This window comes from Papio anubis, chromosome 14, assembly GCF_008728515.1.
Source record: "Papio anubis isolate 15944 chromosome 14, Panubis1.0, whole genome shotgun sequence".
Classification (NCBI taxonomy): domain Eukaryota; kingdom Metazoa; phylum Chordata; class Mammalia; order Primates; family Cercopithecidae; genus Papio; species Papio anubis.
This window is the reverse complement of record NC_044989.1, coordinates 81,041,258-81,063,384: the sequence shown is the minus strand read 5'-3', so window position 1 is coordinate 81,063,384 and position 22,127 is coordinate 81,041,258. Positions and strand designations below refer to the sequence as shown.

General features: G+C 36.9%; 1 protein-coding gene and 1 long non-coding RNA gene across 10 annotated transcripts in view; one reads left to right on the top strand and one right to left on the bottom strand.

Annotated features, from left to right (window-relative positions):
- CTNNA2 (catenin alpha 2) overlaps positions 1 to 22,127 on the bottom strand; it is a 1,322,067-nt gene that overhangs the window by 5,320 nt on the left and 1,294,620 nt on the right. The gene's annotated exons all lie outside the window — the stretch shown is intronic.
- LOC110741137 overlaps positions 19,972 to 22,127 on the top strand; it is a 48,393-nt gene continuing 46,237 nt past the window's right edge. The window contains exon 1 of the long non-coding RNA XR_002516890.2: positions 19,972 to 20,060. This is a non-coding gene — a long non-coding RNA (uncharacterized LOC110741137). The remainder of the gene's footprint in view (positions 20,061 to 22,127) is intronic.

The following is a 22,127-nucleotide window of genomic DNA, read 5'->3' as shown; positions in this document are numbered from 1 at the left end:
TCACAACCAGCCCTAAGACAGGTAATAGTATTTTGACCAATTGAGACTTAGAAGCATACAGTTTGCCCATTATCACACTGCTAACATGTGGTGAAACCAAGATATAAACCCAGGCCATCTGACCACTGAGCCCATCCTCTCACTGTTCCTCCATGCTCTTTCCCAGAGCCATCCAGAGCAGATGAATCCTCAGCCCTCAAAATCTACCAAGATCTGCTACACTCATTCTCCCTATTCAATCCCATAGGTGTCTGCTGTTCCTAACCACAGGAATTAGACTTCTCCTAATTGTTATGATTCTTTTAAAATATCAAAATATTATGTTTAAAAGAAAACAGATGTTTCCTCACATCTTGTGCTATTATAGTCCATGAAAAGCAAATAGGGGCAGGAGAGCTGTTTTATAGGCCTATCTATAGGACATTGTCTTTTTTTTCCCCCTGCCTCTATTCCTACTCTTCTTAATACCACTCAACTTCTAATAGAGTTCTGTTCTCTATACTCCCCTCATTTTGTATTTTGAATGGGCAGAAAGACTGGAGCAAAGACTTATCTGAATTGTGATTCTTCCATTTACTGATATTTGTGCAGCCTAATTCCTTATATCATCAAAGGTGAAAAACGTAAGTATTTGAAATGACTCTTGTACAGCTTATGTTATCAACTGAATATTTGTGAAAGCCTATATCCTTAGCTGCATGCTACTTCATTCACACAGGACTTACGTTGCAACAGGCGTTCAGTTTCAACAGAAACAGAATTCGACTGCAGAAGTCAACTACATTCTTTCAAAGGAAAGTGCTACTACACCTCTTGAAATGCTGAATTATCACTGACTTTTTATCCTCCAGTGTATCCCTACATTTTTCCATCTACACATTCATCCAAGTATTTCTTCAGATGCCTATTGAACACTTTTTGCCAACTACTGTGCTTAAGTGTTGGGTATGGAAACATAAATAGAAAAAAGCACTGAAATACAAGAGCTCACAGTACAATGAGAAAAACAGACACAAACTAAAGGTTTTAACACGGTATATAGTGTTTCAGTAGGATGCGAGATGCTAAATGAACAAAAGGAATAGGGATTTGCCTTGAGTCAGGTAGGGATAGGAGACGGGAAAACAAGCTTTGTTGTGAGCATATCTAAACACTCTTTAATAAGAGGGTGTTGGTGACTGAATGGTTAACAGTGATAAGGAAGGACAATTCTGAAATACCTAACTGGTCCAACTTGGTATACATCAATGCTCTTAACTGAGATTGTGGAAATAAGAAGGATGTTGAAGTGCTACAATGCTGAGTATAACTCTGGACATACTGAGTTTGAGTGTGTGTGTTACACTTAGGTGGTTTACCAGAGGGCCAATTGTATTTATGGGAGTAAATATTAAAAAATCACATTTTGCTTATATTGATCTTCCCAACTGTTTCATATATGGTGGTGGTCTGCATACTGTAGGTGTATAAAATATGTTTGATTTCATCCTTTCATATTCCTTACTGTTTTTACAAAGATTAAATAATACAATCTAAATCAAATATTAAATCCACACACCAGGTCAAAAGGTTCAATAAATTTACAAAAAAATTTCTCAGCCTAAGACCTTTAAAATCAACATTACTATCCTTTTAATAATCTAAGATATAACATCATCAACAAGTATTTTACTTGCATAGAAAATAACCTTCTTTGGTTATGTAGGGAATAGTTAAGTAATTAGCAGTCTTTTACCCTTCAGAATGGTGAACTTCCTGGGGTCAAATGGAAATAAAATAAATGCTATTTAGTAAAAGCTTGCTTTAAAAACAAATAATAGTATTGTCAAAAGTGAAAAATACTATAAAACAGGTAGGGGACACATTGCAGATGATATCACATAGTAAATGTCTTAGAATGTTAATTTGTAGAGGCTGGGCATACGATTAAAGAAGAGAATTGGGATTTGAATGTGTGTTCTGAATTCATCCATTTACAATATGCATGGAGAGAGATCAATTTTCAGATTGTATGTCCTTTTTCAAAAAAGCTGATCATCTAGTAACAAAAATTAATGAAACAAATGGCAGTTCATGAAAATCCAAAGTACAAAGCAATCTGTCATTGGATTAAAAATAATGCAAATGTCATGGGACTGCTGGCTAAGCTAAATAGAATAAAATAAGCCAAATCCATTTGGAAGGTGATTTTGAAATAAAAGAACTGAGGTGTTTGCTTTGATTCCTTCAGATGGCTTAGAAATGTCTGGAAGAAGGAACCAGTTCCATCTGGGCCTTGCTATTTTATTTTCATTATTGTAAGTCAGAGCCAATAACACTAATGATTTTGATAATGCTAAAATATGTGTAAAGTCAACTTTAGTCTTTGGCAACATTTTAAGATGGGAATAACATAGCTTTAACATGTAAGAACAAGAACGATTTTGATGGGGTTATTCTAAACATGTTCAGACCTAGAGTAGGTTTTCAGGGGAGGAAGCTGTGATGGGAGAATTGGCAATAAATTGAAAGCAAACACCTCAAGAAAACTGGAATCTTTCCACTGGAGCTGGTCATTTATTTATATTTAAACTGTTATCTCCCTCAAAGGAGTCACAAATTGCTTGCAAGGAAAAAAAATTTTTGCTACAAGTCAGCTTTGCTGTTAATGAATTGGAGGTTAGAAACCCAGAGCATTGGAGCCTATTATCCTCCAAGAAGAACATTTCATGTTTTAAAAATCCACGAGGCTTTGAAGACATATTTGATGTCCTTAGAAACTGTGACACATTTGAAATACCTTGAAATATCTGTGTACATTTTCCAGAGTCTATATCCATAACACTTTTTTAAAAACTCTAGAAAGTCCAGGGTAATAAATAACTCAGGTAAACAAAGACATGGTGAAAAGGTGCAGCCTAATCGCATGTTTCCCCACTTAAGCTACTTCAGAATGTTTATATGCTCATAAAAAGACAATTTCCTTGATAGCAAGCTCTCAATTCTCTGTTGGAGTCCACTTACTCTTTCTCATCAAACAAACTGTCATCCATAGTGTCCATGGCAGGCATTATTAATCAATCAGGTACCTTGCTCCCTCAGAATCCGCTAAGTAGTGTGGGAAAGGAAACTTATTTACCTCTCAAGAGGGCACATTTTAACAGGGTTGTCCAAAAAAACTTGATTCTGTTTATGACACAGATACATCATCCATTGTAGTGCTACTTGTATATTTGAATTAACTTGTTTGATTTCTAGTGTTTTCTTTACTAGCTATCAAATATTGTTTGATACTGACAACTTTATTTGAGATGTTGTCTTGCCGTCACCCAGGCTGGAGTGCAGTGGCGCAATCTCGGCTCACTGCAACCTCTGCCTACCAGGTTCAAGCGATTCTCCTGCCTCAGCCTCCTGAGTAGCTGGGATTACAGATGTGTGCCGCCATGCCTGGCTAATTTGTGTGTTTTTAGTAGAGACTGGGTTTCACCATGTTGGTTAGGCTGGTCTTGAACTCCTGACCTCATGATCCGCCCACCTCAACCTCCCAAAGTGCTGGGATTATCGGCGTGAGCCACCGTGCCTGGCCAACAAATACTTTTATCTAAAGGATGTTGCGTTTACACTTTTGTTTCCACAGCTGATTTTTAGGGACATATTGTGCACTCTTTTGTACTAATACCATATTATGATTTGCTAATTAAGGAGAAGATGTAAGTATTAACAGAAATGTAAAACATTTAGGGGATGATTTTAAATCAGGTGATAAAAATTGGCTGCATATTTTAACAAGGAAGGATGGTGTTAGAGGTAAAAGTGAGCATCACAGATATGTTGTATTTATTGTTATAAAAAAACAAAACAAAACAAAATTTCAAGGCTGGGCATGGTGGTTCACGCCTATAATCCCAGCATTTTAGGAGGCTGAGGTGGGCGGATCACTTGAGGCCAGGAGCTCGAGACCAGTTTGGTCAACATGGTGAAACCCCATCTCTACTAAAAATACAAAAATTAGCCAGGCATGTTGGCAGGTGCCTGTAATCCCAGCTACTGGGGAGGCTGAGGCAGGAGAATCACTTGAACCCAGGAGGAGGAGGTTGCAGTGAGCTGAGATGGAGCCACTGCACTCCACCCTGGGTGACAGAAAGAGACTATGTCTCAAATAAAACCACATTAAAAGAGTTAATATTACAACACATACTGATCCCTGATAAGTGAAATTCTATGTGATAACTCCTGAAGAGTTTCTAATTCCAAGGGTATTCCCATTTGACAACAGGATTTGTAAAGCAAATATTTTCCAGCTCTAAGTAATGGATCAGTTACACAGAAAAGAGGACGAGAGGTCTGTTACCTTTCCTTCAGGGCTTCCTTTAAGTAATGCCAGAGAATCAGCCAGTGCTGAAGGCCAGTTGTTAGGAAATCTTCATGGAATGGCTCAAGATTAAATTGGCAAAGACCTTAGCAGAAAGGCACACTGCAGGCTCAGTCAGGCTAAGAAAAATTTCTCAGCCTTGCTGAGAAATTTACCAATTGGCTCTCTGGTAACTTTCTCAACTGGACATATTTGTGTCTTCATTTTTAATTCATTTAGGTAGGTAGTAGTGCTTCATAGTTGGCCAGTCCACTGATTAACTGTCTTCATTTGCATTTTTTCAATTATAGGTAAGTAAACCTTGGGGACTCCCATGAAAGCTTAATTATAGTCAACAAATTTCCTAAATATGGCTTAGAGCCATTTTTTTTTTCTCACCAATAAAGGCAGAACAGTTTTTGCTCAACCCAAAACAACGCATTCTTTCTAACATGGAAATCTTGAAGATAAGTGGGAGTGCTGACAGGTTGGCCCTTGGAAAGTTAGGAACAGAGACACCTGTTCCTCTAACCAGTCTCCACCTTCTTTTCCTATACTTCTTCTTTCCTTGCTTCCTTTCAACACCCTCCCTTATCCCAACTCTTCAGGATCTCCTGCCAGAGACCTCCTCTAAGTTATTGGTTTCCATGTAACAAAAAACTCATGAGGAATTATGCAACAAAGAGCCAACAGACTTTCAGGTACCCCCCCATAACTGGGAAATATTCTTAGGCAGAGAGACAGTCCTTATGTCACATGAATATGTAAGGCATTAACTGTTCATCTTGTCATCCCTGATTCTGTGCATCAGCATGTCTTGATCACCCAACGTTTATGCCTTATAAATAATTCTGCAAGGAGCTAAGCCTCCTTTTTGCCTTACCGATAGGAGAGCCAGCTAGCAGAGCATCAACACCTTTGATCCCTCTATTTCCACCTTCCTCCCTCCCTATTCCTCCCTCCCTAGGTGGTATCATCATGACCATAAGACAAATGTAAGAGGAACCATTGTCTAAGAACCCACGAGAAGTACGTTTTCATAAAATAGATCAAAGTGCCACTAAATGACCCTGCTCGTATGAACGTGGTATCTGCTGCTAAGTACTGAAGGCCATTTAATAACTTGCAAAATGGCTCCTACCCTCCAGTATGCAATGCATAATCACTGAGAGAAAAGTAGACTAGATGAGTCAAAGGCTGTGGTTTGGGTGCAGGTTGGTGGAGTACTGTGCCTGGAAAATGAGCAAAATCTGAAGATCCAGAATGATTCTTCATTTTTTCACTTCCCTTCTCATCTAAGCCCTAGGCGCTATGTCCTAATGTGACATTATTCAGGGGATGTAAACACCCATGCAGGCTGTGATCCTCTCCTCATCAGGTATATAGAAATAGCTAGTCAAAGTCTCTGTTGCAACTGAGGTCCAGGATGAGGAGAGAGCAGAGCGATTCCGTTCCCATTGAGTGTTTGCTGCCTCTCCTTGGGACCCCAGCCCCTTTTGTGTGATCACCTCTTCCCCACCTCTTTCTTCCTCTCCTGTGCACTCTCTGTCTCTAGTGGTACATTCTTACATGCATACTTTCATCTGTCCTACCTTAAAGTAGGACAAGCCTTTGAAATTAAGGTTTGAGTTCAAACCTTGATTGGATGGATCACTAACTACAAGATCTTGAACAACTACTAAACTTACCTCTACCTCATAAAAGTTCTTTAAAAGTAAAAATGGAAATGGCACTTTCTAGTCTTATAAAACATTAAATGAGATAATGCCACTGAAGTTGAGTGCCTGGCACATGATAAGCCCTTAATAAATCTCAGCTTTTATTATTACTGTGACCCACCTTTCCTTAAATCACCAGGTGAGTCCAAACATGGTCTTATAAAATTTTTATTTCTCTTTTCCTACATCTTCCTCCTTACTTTTTTTCCTTTCAAAGTTTCCCCCATTCAGCACTTTAGACTTTCTTTAACTCTCTTCTTACTGAAGCTACCACCATCTTGGCTTGGTCTCAGTGCCTAAATCTTACAGTTTTAGGGATAAGGAATGGAGAAGTTCATGAGGGGAATAGGAAAATACCAACACTTATGTATCTTTTCTAGCACTATTGAATACTTTAGATGGAATAAAGGGGTAGTCAAGACTGAGTGCAAGAAAACATAGGAATTGTATGTAAAGATGTGACACCTAAAATATCTAAGAACATTTAGGACTTGGTAAGGAATACTGATAATAGAGAGTCAAGATGGCTCTACTAGAACGTGGAAGAAAGGTAATCTAGCCTGGGAAGCTGATGTTTAAATATCTAATTTGGGAATCATCAAAATAAACAGTCCATGTAAAATATTTTATACAACCACTTCAAGGATCTAAACTTCCCCAAATTCTAGCTACTCATTTTGGTTAAGAATATCATTTATAAATATCTCATATTAAAAAACAAATGGTGTCACATCATAAAGGATGACACCTTACTTCATTCGACTCTGAGTATACACTGTTGTCAGACCCCAGTTGAGATTCCTCACTACCCCTAAAAGGGAGCGCCTTCTTGTTTGGAAGTGCCCACCAAACATTGAAGGCCAAATCTCCCAAAGCCCTGGGTTTATCTCCTTCGAAACACAAACACTTGGGTCCCCTAGCATTGTTTCCTAAATCTTTAACTGTATTTTGCTACAAAGCGGGTTATAAATGCATAATTTTTAATCTTTTATTTGGTCTTAAACCACTGAAGCCAGCATCCACCATCTCCAGCTAAGAATGACCTTATCTCAGCATCTAAGTCCACCAATAAATTCCCAGTTTCAAATCTACATATTCTTTAGGATTACTTGAAAATCTCATCCAACTAGCTTCCCAGAACATAAGCACAGCCATCTTGTTGCCTTTGGTACTTCTGTACACACATTTATTAACCAAATAAGGTAGCAAATGTCAGGTTATATGAAAAGACTTTCCAAAGAACAAATCCAAGGTTACTGAAAAGGACAGTGCCTGGGCTAATGGCTATAAAAGTCAGGAAAAGGCAAGAAGATACATATCAAAAAAAAATAGCTATGGGCATCCTCAAGACAACTCATACTTGTCAATGCTCTAAGCCCTTACTGGAACCAATAAAACAAGGATGATTAGTGTGTGACACACGTACTGCCATTTCTTCATCAGTATCCTTAGCAGATATGCCCAATCAATCAGGTCCTTTTTTCCTACTGATCCTAGCCATGGTCTCAGCATTCTTCTCAACACATAGCTCAAACACCAGCAATTGGTGAGAATTAGCAATCAAGATGAAACCATTTACCATATCCAATATGGGCCTTCTATACAGAACTGCATAGGAGAGGGCTATGATTTGACTCATGTCACCTGTGCAGTCATTGCTCCAATTAAGAGTATATTAATATCACTTCTACCTCTAATATAATTTCTCCTCACATAATTCATAAAGAATGAGCTCTTAACTATAGCACAGAAAATTGAAGTGAAATGTTAGACATACATGTAGCTGTATAAAATAATTCACTACATTAACCTAAAATTTCAACTCTTTTTTCATTACAGAAATTAAGAGGAAATGCTATCATCGTTTAAGGGCTCATAAGAGGTCTTTAGTACAATAGTTTAAAAATCAGTAATTTTAATTAAATTAGTTTTAAATTTGAGCAGTTGATCCATGGGATTTTAATAACTGAATGCTTTTTTTTCTGTCTACTTTAAAATATTTTTTGAGTAGACACAGAATAAATGCCCTCCAAATCATTTTCTTTCTTCTTGGTCACTGCTCTTTCCATTGTGAGCTGTAAATCCACCACTAACATTAACACACATTCAAATAATTTTCAAATGATTACCGTGTACACGATCACAGATGCAGGTAGGGGTTTTCTATTACTTTTAACAATGAGTTGTAACCATTCTATTTATCTTCCATCTAAATTGTACTTCAGGTTCTTGCTATAAAAGTCAGGAAAAGGCAAGAAGATACATATCCAAAAAAAAAAAAAAATAGCAAAGGGCATCCTTAACAACTCATACTGAGTTCAAACCTTGATTGGATGGATCACTAACTATAAGATCTTGAACAACAACTAAACTTACTTCTACCTCACAAAAGTTCTTTAAAAGTAAAAAACTCTTCCTACCCTGAGATACCTGTAAGACTTGCTCCCTCACATCCATCTGATCTTTATTCAAATATCAGTTATCTTCACAAAAACCACCACTTGACATGAAGAGAATGATCTAAGCATCTGTAAGCCTTTTCTTGTGGACTGTTCCCAACCTTCCAGAGACAGTGAGAGCTCTATGATTAACTCCACCCTTGCCCCAACCTGATCCTTTTGCAGTCCTCTTCATCTCAGTTATTGGCAACACAGTTCTTCCCACTGCTTTGGTTAAATACCCAGAATCTTATGCTACAACTGTTTTCTCCAACTCAACATTTAATCTGCCATCATGTCCTGTCAGCAACATCTTCAAAACATATCTATTACTTGGTCTTTTTTCATCTTTTTCACTCTTATCCACTTGGCCAACTCATCAGAACCTCTTACTGGCTTGTTACTAAAGCTTCCCCTAACTAGTTTCCTTGCTTCCCACCCTTTACCCCGTTTATTCTCAAATGGAAGCCAGAACGATCCTGTTACATGAACTCAATATCACTTATCTTAACAACCTGGAGTGGCTCCTCAATCACAGACTGAGTTCAATCCAAATCTATCAAAACGGTCTTCACATGGGGCCCAATACGTGTGATTTTGCTCTGATTAACTCAACTCCTAAATACTGGTTTCTTGTTTACTGCTCAGAAAGACCAGTCATGTTTGCAATGCAAGGCCTTAGCATTTACTATTTCTTCTGCCTAGAAAACTCTTCCCCACCTGAGATACCTGTAAGGCTTGCTCCCTCACATCCATCTGATCTTTATTCAAATATCGGCATCTTGGTGAAAACTACCCAAGCCATACTTTTGAAATTGCAGCTCCATTTCCATCCTTATGCCTCAATTTGCCATACTTTCTCTATTTTAACATTCTTATATCCTCATATTTTTATGTTTCTTGTTCACCACCTCCCATTATATCCCAAACATCTAAAACAGTGCCTGGCATATGGGTCCTCCATAAATATTTGCCGAGATGTTGTTGAAGCATTGTAATGTTATGGGTGGGGAAATAGGACATGAAAGGCTTGTCCAAAGACACAAAACTAGGGCACAATGCCTAGTTCAGTATCCATTCTTATCACCTATTCATTCTTCCAAATTCATGAGATTGTCAGGAGAGTGGAATTTGGAGAAACAAAAGTGAAAGTAAACTTTAGCCAAATTGCAATACAAATCTACATCCTCTTCCTCTTACTGTATCTTGCATGTTAGCATTTCAAGATCAGTTTTTGCTCAAAAACACGGACACAATTTAAATCATTTAATTTTTGCTTTCTGTTTATAAAATACTGATATTTCTTTAAAAATCATCTCCTCCATTAATAGCACCAGCATCTGAGAGGCACAGAATTATATGCTTGCTAGATATAGTGCTTGTGCTTTAATAAATTGATCTTTATAAGATGTACAAATTGAATACCATCATTCCTGCTTTTTATATATGAGAAAATCAAAATAGAGAAAAGTTAACTTTTTTGGGTCTACTTGAAGGCTCATAAAATTCATATCTGGGTAGAACATACAGTCTTCTTTGACCAGGCAGATCTCCCACAGGCTTTTCCTGCCCTTAATCTTTATTCCTGGCTATTGATGTCATTTATGTGGAGGGAAACATGCCTTATGATGTGTTTTAACTGTTCACAAGCGTGAGTCATGTGACGAAACAGTAATTAGGTGAAACTTCCTTAAGCCATAAGGGGAGAAAAGTTGTACAAACTCCCAATCTTGCAATCATGATTCACCTGAGATATGAATTAGTCAAATAGCAGGGAACATCATCTTCTACTTTTTCATTTTCTTGCCAGCAACCAAAAAAGCTGTCTACATGTTCACAGAAAACTTGATTAAATACAACTTCTAATTCTCTTATCCCTAAACATTATATACCACTTATTTATCAAAAAATTTAAAAACTTTTCCAACATAATCTTTTAATGTGTCATGCAGCACACACCATGAAATGTGAGGCTGATAATATAATTTATAAGAACCTAATACATATTACCTGTTATCTATACCATCTGAAACATGCTATTCCCTGTATTTCTTGTTCAACCACTAGTCTACAGAGCACAGAGATACCAGCACCATCCTTACACTGCACAAAGAACAAGATAATACATTAGAGAAACTGGCTCTAAGTCTTGGCTGTCCCAGTTACTGGCTGTGAAAGCTTGGACACTCTGTAATCTCTTTGAGTTTCTATTTTTTCAATTGTAAAAAGGGGTTAATAACAATATACTTTTGTGAGTTATTCTGAGGTCCAAGTGAGAAAATAAAGTACTTGTTAAATTTTAGAGAAGTCTGTGACTATAAAAGATTATTACATCACCTCTGGGTACCTTTGGGAAGTTCTTTTGGGATCTTCATTTTAATTTATTAGAACTCCTTGGTGCCTCAGGCCCAGGGTCTTGGCTCCAGAGGAGAAGGTATTCCAACAGATGACCAGCATAGCATGAGGGCATGATAAGCCCTAGCAAAACAAGAGAAAAGTACTTCTAAGAGTTTTCTTCTTCCACCTGAAGTACTCATGGGGTAAGCCTAGTTATAATCTTATCTTTTTCCAATTACAGAGAATGGTCAGGAAATACAGTTTCCAAAATATAGAACACAGGAAACATGCTTGGGGCCCTTAAATTTGGCTTTGGAGTGCAGCACAAAAAGAAAAAAAAAGTCAACCAAAATATGAAGGTAGACCATTCTTTCAATAGGAGCTGTCAGCTCATTGATGAGCCTGTCCTTGGTGATGCCACCTTAAATCTGGTTGCCATTTATTCTAGAATCAAATCATTACTTATTTACTGCTTTGTCCTCCAAGACTTTGTATATGTGGTCATGTTGCCACAGCTAGATTTCTGGGTCTTTATGAATAAGTACCTTCTTGCCCCCTTTACTCATATGTTCGCCACTAAGGCTAGAATCATATAAACTATACTGGGATTCACTGTGCAAATGGGGATTATGGAGATGGTCTGTGCTGTGAAGGATTCTCTTATGTTTGCTCAGTGCAGGCTGTCCCTGAACATCAATTATTTATCAGTCGGCTGGTCTTATGCATCAATTTAATAATCAATAAAAGTTGATTAGCACTTGTCTACTGGTTAATCTACTTTATTTTTTTCAAGATTCAAAACATATTGAACCTCCCAACCAATTAGATCTCTCCTATATGCTACTATCACTTAATTCTCCCCCCCCCCCCCAAAAAAAAAGTGCACATCACTTTAGGCACATCATTCGACAGATAGGAAACTAAGGCTTAGGGAGGAAGATCTTGCTAGCTAATAGACAATTACCAGGGATTCAAGCACATGACCTCTGTCCTCAGGTATAGTGCATTATCAATATACCACAGTTCCAACTGCCTTTAAATAAAAGATGTAAGGTGGTTCTCCTAACAAGCCAGGATACTTCTCCATATAGGTGCCTGCCAGGGCTTGGCCTAATTGGAACCTTCTAGTCTGTTTCTCCTGGAGTGAATGTACTTTAGGGAAAATTCAGCAAAAGCGCCAAAGGATTCCCTTCAATCTAAAACTGGAAATATCATCTCTTTGCTCCAACAAAGAGCCTCCGTGGATAGACAACGTATTGTCTGTTCCCTTGCAACGAGGTTGGGTTATACAAGAAACTTTCAAAACAACAGATTAAAGGAAATCGAATCCTCAGAGGACTGGGAATGCATAATAGTGTTGCTAAAAAAATAAAAATTAAAAAAAAATTAGTGGTTTATTTGAAAGAAAGCCTCAAGTTCATGAAATTGGAAAATTTCCTTGAAAAAAAAAAAGGGACTATCTTTAACTTCCAATAAGATGACAACTTTTAACCAAGGAACAAAGATAAACATTAAAGGGTTGTAGAGGGTATGATACAGTATCTTACACCCACTAAAAATCATGCTTAAGATGAAAGTTTCCTCATGGCACAATTGCTATCTTAGAGTCTCTGTGAATCCAGCCTTTGACAAAGTTAAATCACCTCCATATTTATTACGCGATGTAAAGGTTGCCTCATTATTCCTTTACCTGATACATTAAAAAATGCCAGGAAAAGTTATTCAATTATACTACAGGTATATCTTTGAAAGAAAGCATGATTTCTGTTATATCTGAAGTCACTGCCTGTTACAGTTCTCCAATTTTCTTTTAAAAAATGAATGCTAAGCCATGCAACTTCTTCAGCTTCTACCTACAACTTGCTTGGTTTTTAGGGCTCACCCAGCACTAATTTCAGCATTGCAGAGTTACTCATCATCATAATATATATGAACAAACACAGAAACAATTTGAATCTCCAGGGAATCCTTAGCCTTATGTTCTTAACATTATTAAAACTATTATTTTAAGTACCACTTTCGTTTTATTTTTTAAAATGTAGTTACTCATTCTCTCACCATGTAAAAATTTATTTTTGAGACGGAGTCTTGCTTTGTCACTAGGCTGGAGTGCAGTGGCCCGATCTCGGCTCACTGCAACCTCCATCTCCCGGGTTCAAGCGATTCTCCTGCCTCAGTCTCCCGAGTAGCTGGGATTACAGGTGCATGCCAACATGCTCAGCTAATTTTTGTATTTTTAGTAAAGACGGGGTTTTACCATGTTGGCCAGTGTGGTGTCGATCTTTTGACCTTGTGATCCGCCTGCCTTGGCCTCTCCCAAAGTGCTGGGATTTACAGGCATGAGCAAAAATTTTAAAACATACAGAGAGACTAGGTAAATATGTAATGATATATGAAAAGGTTTTCTAAAAAAGTGGTATGAAAACATTTTCACTGAAACTCTTAATTACCATTGGGAATAGAAATACATAAGCTCTAAGGCAGGAAGATTTGGGGATAACCAGGCAAAGATGCAAATGGAGACCTTTGTAGGAAGGTTATGTCTAGAGGATGACTGTGATAGACTCTCAGGGGTCTTTCTTTTAGAGAAGTGTACCTCCACCCACTGACACCCAGCTGGAAATGAGGTTGGCAGATAAATCTTGAACTACTTTATCTGCCATCTTCCACCCTTCCAGAGGGAAGACGTGAAAGGCTCTATTTAAAGCAGTATGTATATCCTAAGTGAAAGGTCAAGATTTCAACTAGTCCTATGGTTCTCATCTGCAGGTACTTTTGCCACCCACTCCAGGATACATTCAGCAATGTTTGGAGACATTTGTGATTATCACTGCTGGAGAATAAAAGTTGCCACAGGCATCTAGTTGGGAGAAGCCAAAGATGTTCTTAAACATCCTACCGTGGATAACTACAACAAGCTTCCTATAGTAAAGAATTATCCAAACTAGGCTAGATTGAATCAGCCTAAAGAGGCAAACCCAGTTTTCCTAGAAAAGGGACTAGGAAAGGGATTAAACTGTCCGGAGAAATTCTCACTATAGCCTATAGGTTTCTCTTTCCTCCACTTCCTAGACCAGTGTTTTTAAAAGTGTGATCCATGAATCATCTGCATCAGGAACATTTAGGAATAAAATACAGATTCCTGATCCCTTCTCAGAGCTGAGTTTCAGAACTGTGGATTTCAGGAATCTCCATTTTGGTTGGCTATCCATGTGATTCATTTACAGAGTGAAATGTGACAATCACTGTTTTACTTCTATTGAAGTCATTCCTTTCTGTATTTTCAACTATCCCCTCTCTGTCAGTGACTCCTTGAGGACTCTGAGTGACAAAAGAATGCAGTCTTGATGAGAGCAGATACCTTGGCTGGTTGCTCACTGCTGTTATGTCAAGCACCTTGCTTGGGGTAGACACGATATAAGAACTGGAGGGCACCAACATTATCCAAAAGACTATATTGTCTTTTGTGGGGAGAAAAGATAACAAAAAATACCTACTCATTTATTTAGTACACCTACATTCTGGACTCTGTGCTAAATGTATCATGCACATCAATACCATTAATCCTAATAATAAATCAATGAAGTAGATACTAATATCATTTTCCCTTTATCGCTGAGAAAATGGGGATCAGAGAGGTGAAGCAACTTGCTCAGGTCATAGAGCCAGCTATTGAAAGTCAGCATTCAGTTCTTGTTCCACTTAATGAAGGGCATACACTTGTAAGAACTGCACCCCAAGCCTAACTCTTCCCAATGCTTTTCAGATTCCTCATAAGATGGGGATCATTGCACCAGTCAAAGCCTTCATTGGCAGCTTCTATCTGCCAGTATAACTCAGCAAGAGAAGGCTACTGGGAAACAAAGTCCTCAACCTCCCAGAAAAGCTGGTATGCTGTAGGCAGGAGTTACCTATCTTAATTCCCTCAAAAACATAGAAAAAAGCCTTTTAAACTGTTTGCAGAGCAACTAAATATGAGTTTTGAGTTTCAAAAAACTACAAAGAATAGGTTTTGTATAAGGTGTAAGGAAGGGATCCAATTTCAGCTTTCTGCATACGGTTAGGGAATCCTTTCCCCATTTCTTGTTTTTGTCAGGTTTGTCAAAGATCAGATGGTTGTAGATGTGTGGTGTTATTTCTGAGGCCTCTGTTCTGATCCATTGGTTTATATCTCTGGTTTGGTACCAGTACCATGCTATTTTTGTTACTGTAGCCTTGTAGTATAGTTTGAAGTAAGGTAGCGTGATGCCTCCAGCTTTGTTCTTTTGGCTTAGGATTGTCTTGGCTATGTGGGCTCTTTTTTGGTTCCACATGAAATTTAAAGTGGTTTTTTTTTTCCAATTATGTGAAGAAAGTCAGTGGTAGCTTGATGGAGACAGCATTGAATCTATAAATTACTTTGAGTAGTATTGCCATTTTCACGATATTCATTCTTCCTATCCATAAGCATGGAATGTTCTTCCATTTGTTTGTGTCCTCTTTTATTTCGTTGAGCAGTGGTTTGTAGTCCTCCTTGAAGAGGTTCTTCACATCCCTTGTAATTTGTATTCCTAGGTATTTTATTCTCTTTGTAGCAATTGTGAATGGGAGTTCACTCATGATTTGACTCTCTGTTTGTCTGTTATTGGTATATAGGAATGCTTGTGATTTTTGTACATTAATTTTGTATCCTGAGACTTTGCTGAAGTTGCTTATCAGCTTAAGGAGATTTGGGGCTGAGACGATCGATTAAAGACTTAAACATTAAGACCTTAAAACCACAAAAACCCTAGAAGGAAACCTAGGCAATACCATTCAGGACATAGGCATGGGCAAAGACTTCATGACTAAAACACCAAAAGCAATGGCAACAAAAGCCAAAACAGATAAATGGGATCTAATTAAATTAATGAGCTTCTGCACAGCAAAAGAAACTATCATCAGAGTAAACAGGCAACCTACAGAATGGAGAAAATTTTTGCAATCTATCCCTCTGACAAAGGGCTAATATTCAGAATCTACAAAGAACTTACATTTTCAAGAAAATCAAACAACTCCATCAAAAAGTGGGCAAAGGATATGAAAAGACACTTCTCTAAAAGAGGACATTTATGCAGCCAACAAACATATGAAATAATGCTCATCATCGCTGGTCATTAGAGAAATGCAAATCAAAGCCACAATGAGATACCATCTCACACAAGTTAGAATGGCAATCATTAAGTCAGAAAACAGATGCTAGAGAGGACGTCGAGAAATAGGATTGCTTTTACACCGTTGGTGGGAGTGTAAATTAGTTCAACCATTGTAGAAGACAGTGTGGCGATTCCTCAAGGATCTAGAACTAGAAATATCATTTGACCCAGCAATCCCATTACTGGGTAAATACCTAAAGGATTATAAATCATTCTACTATAAAGATACACACACACATATGTTTATTGAGGCACTGTTCACAATAGCAAAGACTTGGAACCAACCCAAATGCCCAACAATGATAGAATGGATAAAGAAAATGTGGCACATATACACCATGTAATACTATGCAGCCTTAAAAAAGGATGAGTTCATGTCCTTTACAGGGACATGGATGAAGTTGGAAACCATCATTCTCAACAAACTGTCACAAGAACAGAAAACCAAACACCACATGTTCTCACTCATAAGTGGGAGTTGAACAATGAGAACACATGGACACAGGGAAGGGAACATCACATAGTGGGGCCTGTCAGGGGGGTGGGGTTCTGGGGGAGGGGTAGCACTAGGAGAAATACCTAATGTAGATGACAGGTTGATGGGTGCAGCAAACCACCATGGCATATGTATACCTATGTAACAAACCTGCATGTTCCGCACATGTACTCCAGAACTTAAAGCATAATAATAATAATAATAAAAAGAATAGGTTTTGATTTCCATTCCCCAAATTCTTGCTTACTTCAAATCGAATCTCATAAGGGTAATTTAATCCTTATTCTTAGCATCCTGTCTTGGTTGCTAATCTAATATTCATTTGCCCTTCTCTTTACTTAGTGGCATCTCAATTTTAATCAGGGCAGCAATGTACCTAGCTAAAACATTGTGTTTACCAGTCTCTCTTGCAGCAAACCACATGCATGGTGATGAAAGTGGATATGGAAGAAGGGCAGAGGGGTGGATGTTTCTAGGAAGGAGGGTGACTAACATAGCTAGGAAGCACCTGGTTTAATCTTCTCACCTCTTCTTCCTACATGAAAATTGGAAAGATGGAACACTAGCAGTAATCTTAGACCAAAAGATGAACTTGAGAACAGATGGGCCATAAAGTTAGGAGGTGTCAAAGTCCTTGATGACTCTGTGTTCACTTTACTCTCTGAACTACAGACAGATATATTCCATGTGAGAGAAATAACTGTATTTGCATATTTCAAGATTTGTAGTTGAATCTAAATTAAAATATGTAAAAGGCTATATACAAATTTTTAATACAATAGTGGGCATTAAATATTTAGTAGACTTAATTTAAAATATTTCATATTTAAATATAATTATATAATAATTTATATGTCATAATCTTTGCATAAGGGGCAAATGCAACCAACTATGTTACTTTTAAATTTCTTTTTACAATAAATTACTAATTTGATTCATTTAGCTTTTTGGGAAAAAATTCTGTAGGTTTCCATGGCATAATCTTTTCTTAAAAGGGGTTTATATAATACATCCGAAAACTTAACAGAGTAAATTATAAAGGCATTAAGTTAACTAGAAAAATAATTGCACTTAATTGCTTGATTTTTGGCCCCAAATCCTAGGTAAACAGTGTACTTTGAAATCTAGCATTTGAAGTCAGACACTTTCACGTAGAAATAAATGAATGGAAGTATGAAGGAATGATAGAGTTCAAAATCAATTATTGGGATTTTTTTGGGTGTGATACCTCACTACAATGGAAGAAGAGATGATAAAGAAGCTAATGTATTAAGCATAGATTATGTGTTCATTATGCAGGGAACCAAGGAATAAAGGACATTCGAACATATTCCTATTATATCTAGCTTACAGACTAGTTGAGAGAAATATAATGACATTAAAGTGTCATACAAGAAATGACAGAAAAATACACCATGCTGTTGGAGAATATCAAAGAAGTCTTCTGAAGCACTACTGTGTACCAAACACTGACTTTGTGACCTTCAGAGGATTTCAGAAGTTTCTGAACAGAGCATAATTGAAAAAACTATTTCATAGTGCATTTTAAATGCTTCATACAATGTCTGGTGCATACTAATCCTTCAGTTTATCTTAATATAACTGTTGATATTTTGAATATTTACCATGAGCAATTATCTCTCTGAGTAGCTATCACTATTCTAATAAAAATCTATCACTATTCTAATAAAAAGCAAAAGCCCAGGGAGGTTAAGAATGTTGCCCAGTTTCATCAATTATAAAAGAGAGAGTTGGTTTCCAAATTCACACCTAACGGCAATATTGTTCTTATAATTTTAACACTATTTAACTTATATTCTTCAGATCTGTAACAATCAAAACCACATAACTGTTGCTGTTCTCTGCTTGGCATTTATTTAAGTAAAAGAGTAGGTCTTGAGATAAATAATTTTGCCTGGAACATCTTTGTAGAACCACCCAAGGTTGTATTTGCTTTAGTTGGTGTAAGAAGGGCAATGACAGAGCCACAGATCATTGGCAAGAGATATCTGTAAGAGCTAAAAATAACTAGATATCTAGATCTATCTAGATCTAGATCTAGATATATAAATATATAGCTATAGATATATATAGATATATAGATATAGATATATAAATATATAGATATAGATATATCTAGATATATATAGATCTATGAGATATCTAGATCTATCTAGATATCTAGAGATTTAATAGTATCACTGATTATTTATATGCAATAACCATCTTTTGATTCTCATGCTTAATCACAATTTAAACCAATTTTCTTGAGAATATTCTTTTATTACCCTTAACTCCTATTTTTTTCCAAAATCTTTTAATAATATGATACTTCAATTATTTTACTCTGAAACTGCTTCTAAGAACATAGAAACAGAATGAGTCAGTTCTGTTGCCTTGCAGGGATTCTAAAACTTTGGTGTGAAAATGAATCACCTGGTGTGTGTTGGGGAGTGGGATGGGGTAGTTAATTACAGACTCCAAGAACCTTCTCCCTACCATTCCTGATCCAAGAAGTTTGCAACATGGCCCAGGATCCTGCATTTTAATAGTCTCCCCCAACCTCCCTGCTTAGCTGGCATGCAGATAATCCTGATCATTTTCAATATTACTTATTAAAATCAGCATGAGTCAGAAGAATTTCTTTGATATCCAGCACCAACCTCACATTTTTTACTTTTCTCCATCTTTCCAGCCCTCTCGGACCTTTTCAGGTCCAGTTATCCTGGAATACTTATATACCTCAATGCTATGGATATTTCATTTCTTTTCTGAGATATTCCTCCCTCTCCTTCCACCTGGAAAACTCCTACTCAGTTATGTGTGAAGGCTCAAAAAAAAAAATCACACCCCTTTATCATTTTCTACAAAAATGGTCATAATATGTATTTCTTTTAAAGTGATTATTATAATCATAGTTACTAGTGCACGTGCTTGTTTTCCATGCTTATTCTATGAATCCATCATATATAGAATAGGGAATATCCCATATTATATACTCAATGAATTTGTTGAATTGTAGCTGTGACTGATGCTTTATTTCTAAAATGACCTCCAGTGACACTTAGGAGGAAGAAAGAATAGTTATCATCTTCATCATTGTTCTCTTGAAACAAACATAATCTAACTTCTGCTTGACCTTTTTTTTTTTTTTTTTTTTAAAAAAAAAAAAAAGAAACTAGTGCTAGGAAAGTATTTCTTGCTTTGTTAAACTACCTTTGATCATACTACTTCACCATTCCCAAACAGAAAAATTTAGTCTTTGAAAGTGATTTCCTGAGAAAACAAATTCTAGAAGCTAATTCTGATGTCACAATAGGAAATTAGAAGCCATGTCACTGGATGATCTAAACTGAGTCCTTGTTTACTTACTAAGTTCTTAGAATCTGGTAAAGGGGCTAGGCGACAGCAGTTCTAATTGTGGAATTCCAGTCTTTTAGAATGGCTAAGGTAATAATTTGGAAGAGACTTGAATGGCAAGAAATACAAAAACAGTTTTCCCTAAGTGAGGCAAAATATCCACTGCAAATCTTCTGCAAATCTACAGCAACAGAGAGGCTTTCAAATGTAAGTGTTCTTCATCAATGTAAATAGATCATGCCCAAATCAATAACCTATTTCCAAGAGTATATGGGAAGGAGACTTGCATAATCATGTTCAGTTTTACTTAGTGTTAAAACCTTGTCAATATTGGCTGTTAAAGGGTAGAGAAACTGATGTTATTCTTGCTTAGTGCCCAAGGAAACTGCTTCATAAAATTATCTTGGTTACATGGATTCTCATTAGCTGATGTGGACATTTCCATCACCATCTGACATTTCTAAATCTGTTAATGATACCCCCAAATAATGATCCCTTTCTGCTTTTATCACAATACCAGAATATCTCCAAGCTAGAGTCTTCCTCTTTCCTTCCTCTGCCTTTTATGTATTTCTCTTCCATAGTTGTGACTGTGAGTGATCATGTGGAGTTTTGTGTAACTGACCAAATACTTGCCTGATTATATCTTTATAATTACTCAATTCACTCACTTGCTGCCTCCTCAATTCTTCCAAAGACGTGTATCTCATCTAGTACAGTCAGCATATGATTTAGGGGAAAAGGGTTCAGAAAAAGTATGAGGTTGAACTATAAGCAATACATTTTGACACATGTTATGTCTGAACACAAGATATCTTCAGCTCCATTTACAATTCTGTGGTCTTGAAGACCTGGAACAATTCCCTGTCCTTTTTATATACAATAACACAAAAATCGAAACCATTCTGTTCTTAGCTGGCTAAAAGTATCAGCTTGTTATAAGACTCCCCAGTGCAATCCAGCCCACCCAGGCCGCAGGGATATTTATTTTGGCACTTACTGTATTCACTTCTAAGTTGGCACTTGGCACATGTATAGACTCCCCAAAGAGGTTGCACATTCCTCAAATTCAAGAGCAAGGCTTTACACTTTTTTTTATCCCCCATAGTACATAATTCCATACTCACCAATTCCCTACTCACCCACCCTTCCAAAACCACATGAGATTTCCTGCAATATTACATCGGTAATTTAAAACTTTGAATTCCCCGTAAGATCAGCTACATCTATTACCCAGTAAATGTTTTTTACATCCCCATTAATAACACAAAAGTATGGAGTTAAAACATTTCGGTCTTCCAAAATCACTATGTAGCTGCCTATCATGGATTCTGCCTCTCTTCATATGTCAATTTATATATAACTTTCTGTGTGGTTTAGATTTAGCAGATTAATCCAATGATTTTGTCTATTTAAAAGAAATGGCTCAGTCACATATATTATTAACCAAATAGCATTATATCAGATAGGCAGCACATTTTAAAACCTTGTTTCAATTGAATGTTTTTTTCTGGATTTAATAATTGTATGCACAAAATAAAAACTATATTTCATCAACTATTCAATGATTTTCCCATAAACCATTTCTTCAATAATATACCATAAAACCATAGAATTGTAGAGCAGGGATGCATTAGAATATCTCTTTTTGATCATCTACCATCATTTTACAGATGAGGAAAACTGAGGCCCTACAGATCTGAGTAATTTACTTAGTTACCTAACAAATCAAGCACAGTGATAGAACTAGCATACTAAGTGTTCAGACCCCAAATTAATGCAACTTCCATTCCATTTCACTGTCTCCTTTAGAGCACAATATATGTATGTATTTTAAAATTAAACTTTTAATACATACAAAATGAATTTAAAAAAACACTGAACATCACTATAAATGAAACATGCACATGAAGATAAATAAGTGCATGCACAACGCATTCCGTGATAGACTCTCTGAATTTGCACAAGCGCACAACACAACCGTTCTTAACTCACGAAGTTTAAAGATGATTGTGTCCCAAGGGTTTGAAAATATGAGCATTTCTTACCTGGCAGCTGTATGAGGGGTTGATAAAAGACATTAAAAACTTGAACTATGATTAGACATCAGATTTTTCTGGCACTGAAGGTTTGCTTCTACCTGGGTTTCAGGGGTCTAGTACTTTTAATGGAAGGTAGGTCAGAGACTTGAGAGGGATAAGCCAACATATAAGACATTGGCATTATTGCCCACATTGCAATACTAGATTGCCTACAGGTGACTTTCATCAAAAT